The sequence below is a fragment of the Loxodonta africana genome, chromosome 8 (genome assembly GCF_030014295.1).
Source record: "Loxodonta africana isolate mLoxAfr1 chromosome 8, mLoxAfr1.hap2, whole genome shotgun sequence".
Classification (NCBI taxonomy): domain Eukaryota; kingdom Metazoa; phylum Chordata; class Mammalia; order Proboscidea; family Elephantidae; genus Loxodonta; species Loxodonta africana.
In genome coordinates, this window is record NC_087349.1 from 118,079,198 (window position 1) to 118,086,925 (window position 7,728).

At 38.8% G+C, this 7,728-nt stretch overlaps 1 pseudogene; it reads right to left on the reverse strand.

The window, feature by feature from the left end:
• Positions 1 to 615: 615 nt before the first annotated feature.
• LOC100672703 (large ribosomal subunit protein uL16-like) lies at positions 616 to 1,616 on the reverse strand (annotated as a pseudogene).
• Between the last annotated feature and the right edge of the window lie 6,112 nt (positions 1,617 to 7,728).

Genomic DNA, 7,728 nt, shown 5'->3' on the forward strand with positions numbered 1-7,728 from the left:
TCACATCAATTTTGAATTTTTCTTTTACATCCAGACGCTGTACATGACTTTTCAAGTGTATACTTCCATATTTCATTTTCCCTGGAGTGACTGAAAATGGAATTGGATTGTCAATTTCAGTATCCACAGGTTCATTGTTAATATACATAACTGTGATTGATATTTTTGTGTTGATTTTGTATAGTGTAACTCATTTATAGAAGTTCTTTTGTAGATTCCTTGGAATTTTCTACAAAACAATCATGTCATCTAAAAATAGGAACGGTTTTATTCCTTCTTTTCCAAACTCTATGCCTTTAATTTCCTTTATTACATATTGAAGTGTCTAGTATGATGTTAGCTGTAGGTTTTTGTAGATGCTCTTTATCAAAATGAAGCTTCTCTCCCTAGTTTTATGAAATTTGTTTTATCTTGAGTTGGTATTGAATTTTGTCAAATGTATTTTCTTAATTAGTATGTGATTTTTCTTCTTCAGCTTGTTGATATGGTGGGTTACGTTGATCAATTTTCTAGTGCTGATCTAGTCTTACATATGTGGAATAAAACCCACGTTGGGAAAATTTGTAATTCTTTTTATACATTGTGGGATTCTGTTTGCCAGCATATATATATATATATATATATATATATATACACACACATACATATGTATACATATATATACACATATATATATAATACATGTGTATTTTTTTGACAGGAAGTTCAATTTATTGGTGGGCAACATAGAGACGGGAAGGTCAGTTTACTGGTGGGCACTGGTCAGGTGAAAACTCTGGTGGTGTAGTGGTTAAGTGCTACCTCTGCTAACCAAAAGATCAGCAGTTCAAATCCACCAGGTGCTCCTTGGAAACTCTATGGGGCAGTTCCGCTCTGTCCTAGAGGGTCCCTTTGAGTCGGAATCAACTTGACAGCAATGGGTTTGGTTTTTGGGTTTTTTACTGGTCAGGCAGGGCAGTGCTGCCAAAGCCTTCAGGAATGCAGGGCCCTCCACTTTTCCAAGAGGTCATGACTGGGAATGTATTTGACTCCACAACCATCCAGGATGAGGCACTTTTCAGCCACCGTGCCTTCAAACCCATCAGCATTAAGCTTGGTAAAGCCCCACTTCTTGGAGATAGGGGTCTTCTGGCACCCAGGGAACTTTAACTTGGCCCTGCATTGGGCCTCAATCACATGCTCCTTGTTTTGTAGCTTGGTGCAGATGAAATGGTGACTTGGCCAACATGGACGCTGGCCAATGTACCATGGACTTTTCCAAAGGCACCTCGCACACCGGTCTAGAGCCTGTCAGCCCCAGAACAAGACAACAGCCTCTTGATGTGGATGACATGAAAGGAATAGAGCCACACTCGGATGTGAAAGCCATCTTTGCCACAACTTTTCACCATGCACTTGTTGGCACAAATACAGGCAGTCCCCAGGGCTTCTGAGCAGAGCTGCTCATACCCATCAGGCACCATGTGACCACAGAGTGGGAACCCATCCACTTTTGCCTTCTTCTGACCCAGGTCAAAGATGCCAATCTTGCCATCAGGGATACCTCAGGAGAAGTGGGACTTCGGGTAGAGCTTGTTCTTACAATACCAGTAACAATGGTCAGGGTGGCTGCCCATGGTGACACCAGGATCTTTACGGTGTGCTGAAGGAAAAGTGCTGGTATTTTGCTTGATGATTTTTTGCACCTTAGTTCATCAGAGACTGTCTTAGTCACCTAGTGCTGCTATAGCAGAAATACCACAAGTAGATGGCTTTAACAAAGCGAAGTGTATTCTCTCATAGTCCAGCAGGCTGGAAGTCCAAATTCAGGGCTCTGGCTCCAGGGAAAGGCTTTCTCTCTTTGTCGACTATGAAAGAAGGTCCTTGTCATCAGTCTTTCCTTGGTCTGGGAGCATCTCAGCACAGGGACCCCAAGTCCAAAGGATGTGCTCTGTTCCCGGCACTGTTTTTTTGGTGGTGTGAGGTGCCCAACTCTCCGCTCGCTTCTCTTTCCTTTTATCTCTTGTTAGATAAAAGTTGGTGCAGGCCACACCCCAGGCAAACTCCCTTTACATGATCAGGGATGTGATTTTGGTAAGGATGTTACAATCCCACACTAATCCTCTTTAACATAAAATTACAATCATAAAATGGAGGATAATCACACAATACTGAGAATCATGGCCTAACCAAGTTGACATATTTTTGGGGGACACAATTCAATCATGACAGAGATATTGGTGTGTAATTTTCTATTTTCTATATTTGAACTGAGTTTCTTATAAACAGTATATAGCTGGATTGAGGTTTTTTTAATCTATTTTTAATTGGTATATTTAGACCATTCATATTAAAATAATTATTGATATGCTAGCATTTAAGCTGAAGTTTTGTAAGTTTTTTGTTTGTTTTCTCTTATTCTCATCCCTCTGTTTCTCGTTTCCTACCTCCCTGTGAGTTTCTTAAACATATTTTCATGATCTGTGTTTATTTATAGTGATTTAGAGTATATCTCTTTGTATAGTTTTCATGGTTGTTGCTTTGGGTGTTCAAATATACATGTGTGACTAACCATTATCTGCTGATATCAACACTTTATCATATTGAGTATGGAAACTTCACTTCTTTTTATGTCTCTTTATCTTTCCCACTTTTAAGTATCATTTTTTGATACAACTAATGGTGTTATAATTTTCTTTCAATCGTTAAGTATGATTTATAAAACTCATGATGAAAATGATGAGGTGCTCCTTCGTCTATGCCAAGGAATTTGGAGGACAATTTCCTAGCCAACTAACTGGAAGAGATCCGTTGTGGGTCCCTCTTGCCAGTTCCACCCAGCCACCCCTCTCTTCTGCTAAGCAGGGCCTGGAGTCTCAATCACAAGGGGATGGAGACTTCCCAGGCACACTGCAGTTGTGGTGGAAGCTAGAAGGGGAAGGAACAACTTCCCAGGCCAGACACTTGTTGTGGCAAGACTCCCCACCAGTGTCCCCAGGCTGCTGGGTGTCCTGGTATTTCTGGGCAGGGAGAATAGTCTCAGACCTTGGGGATAATGATACTCCTTGGCCCAAGTTCTTGTGTTGTGGGGTCCCTCTTGCGAGCTTTGCAAGGTGACTCAGTATCTCTAGCTAGCAGAAAAGAAGGCAAGCATTTTCCCTGTCTGCTTTTGTTAGCCAAGCTCCAAACTGATTCCCCTTGCTGGACTTGCTGGACTCACTGGTATTGTCAAAAGATGTCTTGTTCAGTCCAGGGGAGGAACGAACCTACATGAATTGCCTTCTCTTGCTAGTTTGGGGATCAATAAATGCAGGGTTCAGTTAGCCTTCTTTATTCGGTTGGAGAACTAAGTCACCGTATTGCTCCACCTATCCTGGAGTTCCTAACCAGTTTGCCTTCTTCTTAGTACATTTTAGAGTTCTCTGTTGCTTGTCTCTTCCATTATTTCCAGGATTTACAGTTGTGATGGGTGGTGCAAACAGTTAATGCACTCGGCTGCTAACCAAAAGTTCAGAGGTTCAAGTCCACCCAGAGCTACCTTGCGAGAAAGGCCTGGTGATTTACTTCTGAAAAATCAGCCCCTGAAAACCACATGGAACACAGTTCCGCTCTGACATACATGGGGCGGCCATGAGTCAGAACTGACTTCGCGGCAACTGCTGATAGTCTTATTTAGCAGAGAAGAACAGGGAAGAAGCATAGTTCTCGCTATCTTGTTTGGACCAGTAGTAGCCTGCCCATAATTTTTTAAATAAATAGCTTGGACAATTTCCTAGAGCAGCGTAACTTTACGAATCTGACTTGAGATGATGTAGAAAACCTCAATGGACCTGTAACCATTGGAGTAATTGAAACAGGATTTAAGATATTCACAGAAAAAAAAAGGTGCATTTAATTAAGTGAGTTCTATCAAATATTCCAAATAATGGGATGTAATGAATATTTCCAAATTAATTTTAAAAGGCTAGTACAATTGTAATATCAAAACCCAAATGCAGATATATAGAAAAGAATAATTATAGATCAAGCTTATTTATGAACATGGAGGTTACACTTCTAACAGAATTTTTAGCAAACCTAGGTCAGCAATGTATATAAAAGATAATTCCAGGTTGGGTCCCTCCCAGGAATGCAAGGCTGATTCAAGATTAGACAGTCTATGTGATTCACTATTTTAAAGATTAAACAGAAAGGCCTCATGACTTTTACAGATCATGTGAAAAAGCATTTGATATACAAACGTTAGGAACTTGCATGTTACACTGAAAATCATATTAAGACATCAACATGAAAAGATGCTGCATTCTAGCAGAGGTACTAAATCACACACAGATTTGTTAAAGAATACAGCTAATGATATTTCTGTAATCCCTTCCTCCACAGAAAGGAAAAATAATGAGGCTACAAAATGAAGTCTCCCATATGCCTAGATACAGAAGGAAACTGCATATAAATAGGCAACTGGAATTTATGTCTCATATGGCCAAGCTTAGTAATAATTGGGAAATGGGAATTAAGAACATGTGTTACTGTTTCACAAACATAAGCCAAAATTAAAAAAAACTTTGACAAAATAAAATATTGGTGCAAATGTGGAGCAAGGGGAACATTAATACTTTGCAAGTATTTGTGTAATTTGAATTTTGGAAATTTGGAAGTACTGAGTAAATTAGAAATTATACTTATCATATAACCCAATCATTCCACTCCTATGTATCAATCCTAGAGAGACAAACATGAAGATAAAAAGACGTGCTCAAGAAAGTTCCTGACACCTTTCCTAGATACCATGGGAGAAAATGGATGTTCTACATGTCTAGCAAGAGGAAAAGGCCTAAACCAAATGGTTTTTCTTCATTCCATAGGATATTATAAGCAGTGAAAACAAGAAATACATGTATAAATATAAAAAGTATTAAAAAGTAAGGAAATATTAAAAAGTTAGGAGAAGAACTATAGAGGGGTGGGGGAGGAATGGGGATGGAAAAACACTAAATAGACAATAGATAAGCAGTAACTTAAGTGAAGGGTAAGACAGTACACAATACGGGGGAAGCCAGCACAACTTGTACAAGGCAAGGTCGTGGAGACTCCATAGACACATCCAAACTCCCTGAGGGCCCAAATTACTAGGGTAAGGGCTGTGGGGACCATGGTCTTGGGGAACATCTAGCTCAAATGACATAGTTTATAAAGAAAATGTTCTACATTCTACTTTGGTGAATAGCATCTGGGATCTTAAAAGCTTGTGAGCAGCCATCTAAGATACTCCGCTGGTCTCACCCCATCAGGAGCAAGGGAGAATAAAGAAAATCAAAGACAAAAGGGAAAGATTAGTCCAAAAGATTAAAGGACCAAAACTACCACAGCCTGCACCAGACAGTCCAGCACAACTAGATAGTGCCCAGCTACCACCGCTGACTGCCCTGACAGGCATCACAATAGAGGATCCTGGACAGAGCTGGAGAAAAATGTAGAACAAAATTCTAGCTCACAAAAAAGACCAGGCTTACTGGCCTGACAGAGACTGGAGAAAACCCAGGAATATGGTTGCTGGACACCCTTTTAGTTCAGTAATGAAATCACTCTTGAGGTTTACCCTTCAGCCAAAGATTAAACAGGCCCATTATATAAAACAAGACTAAAGTGGAACAATAGCTTGGGGGCAAGGACTAGAAGCAGAAGGGGACAGGAAAGCTGGTAATGGGGAACCCAAGGTCGAGAAGGGAGAGTGTTGAGGTGTCTTGGGGTTGGTAACTAATGTCACAAAACAATGTGGTTACTAATTTTTTAATGAGAAACTAGTTTATTGTGTAAACCTTCAACTGAAGTACAATAATAATAATAATAATAACACCATTCATAAAAGAGAATAACATAAAATGGGATTCTTAAATTTAAAAACTTTTGCTCTGCAAAAGACCCTAATAAGAGGATAAAAAATATCCACAACAGATGGCAAGAAAATATTTGTAAACCACATATCTGACAGAGGACTCATACCTAGTCTATATAAATAGCTCTCAAAACTCAACAGCAAAAAGACAAACAATCCAGTTAGAACAAGGGTAAAAGACATGCAGAGATCCTTCACTGAAGAGGATATGTAGAGGGTGAGTAAGCACTGATAAGCAACATCACTAGCCATCAGAGAAATGCAAACTAAGACCACAATGACATAGTCTTACACACCCATCAAAACAGCTAAAATAAAAAATAGCAACAACACCAAATGCTGGTGGGAATGCAGAAACTAGATCTCTCAAACATTGCTGGTGTGAATTTAAAATTTTACAGCCCCTCTGGAAAATAGTTAGGCCGTTCCTTACAAAATTACACGCACTGTTACCGTACGATCCAGCAACTAACTGCACTCTTGGACATATTCCAGAGAAATGAAAACTTCTGTCCACACAAAACCTGTACACAGTTGTTCATAGCAGCTTTATTTATAGCAAAAACATAGAAACAGCCAGTATATGTCCTTTGGTTAAACAAACACCCACATGGAATCCTGCTCAGCGAAACTGTTGACGTATGCCACAACTTGAGTGAACCTCAAGGACATTATGCTGAGAGAGAAAAGCCAATATCAAAATGTTACGTGCTGTACGATTGCATGTATATAACATTCTTGAAATGACATTATAGAGATGAGGTTAGGGATGGTGCGGGAGTCAATGGGGGAGTATGACCTAAAAGGGGTAGCATAAGGGAGCGCTGTCTCTGTATCTAGATGATGGTGCTCACCTTAGTTTACACAAGTGATAATATTATACAGAACTATCACACACATGGAAACCCTGGTGGTATAGTGGTTAAGAGCTATAATTGCTAATCGAAAGGTCAGCAGTTCAAATCTACCAGGAGCTTCTTGGAAACCATATGGGGCAGTTCTACTCTGTCCTTTAGTGTCACAATGAGTCAGAATTGACTCGATGGCAATGGGTTTGGTTTTTGATTATACGTGTACATTGTATCAATGTCAAATTACTCATTGTAGTTACTTAAGATTAAGCCATTGGAAGGAACTAGGTGAAGGATACATAGAACCTCCCTGTACTGTTTGCAAGTTCCTACAGATCTACATTTATTTGGGAGGGAAATTTTTCTTTCTTTTTTAAAGATACCATTACAAAGGAGAAAAGATTACCTTGAAAGGAATGAAAGTGACAAGAGATTTCCCCTCAGCAATAAAACAGGCCAGGAGCAAATGGAGTGGCAATGTCAAAATACTGATGGAAAATAATTATTATATAGATTTTCATATCAGGCTAAACTCAAAAATGAGAGTTAGAATATAAAAAAATAAAAAGAAGTGTGTAAATAGACTATGCAAGTTACCTCCCTCAGGTCCTAAAGAAATAAAGAGCTATAGAATAACAATATATTGTGGGGGTATTAACATGACAAAATACAACAACAACAACTACAAGAATAATAACAATTAGAGTAGAAAAAAGTTATAATAGGATACATGTATTACTCTTCTATATTTTGCAAATGTAAAAATATGCAAAGCCACTCATATATTTTACCTCTGAAAGGAGAGAGGGGATTGTGAACATTGAAGGCCATGTGGGGTGATGTATTTGTAATATTTCATTTTTTAATTGGTTGTTGGGGAAGTAATGATATTTATATTATACTTTATATGGGTGTGAATATGAAATAGTTCATAATAAAAAAGAAACAAAAGCCAGTTTTCAGCTTTTACTAAATCCACAATTCTATTCCCTAGAGAAAAAT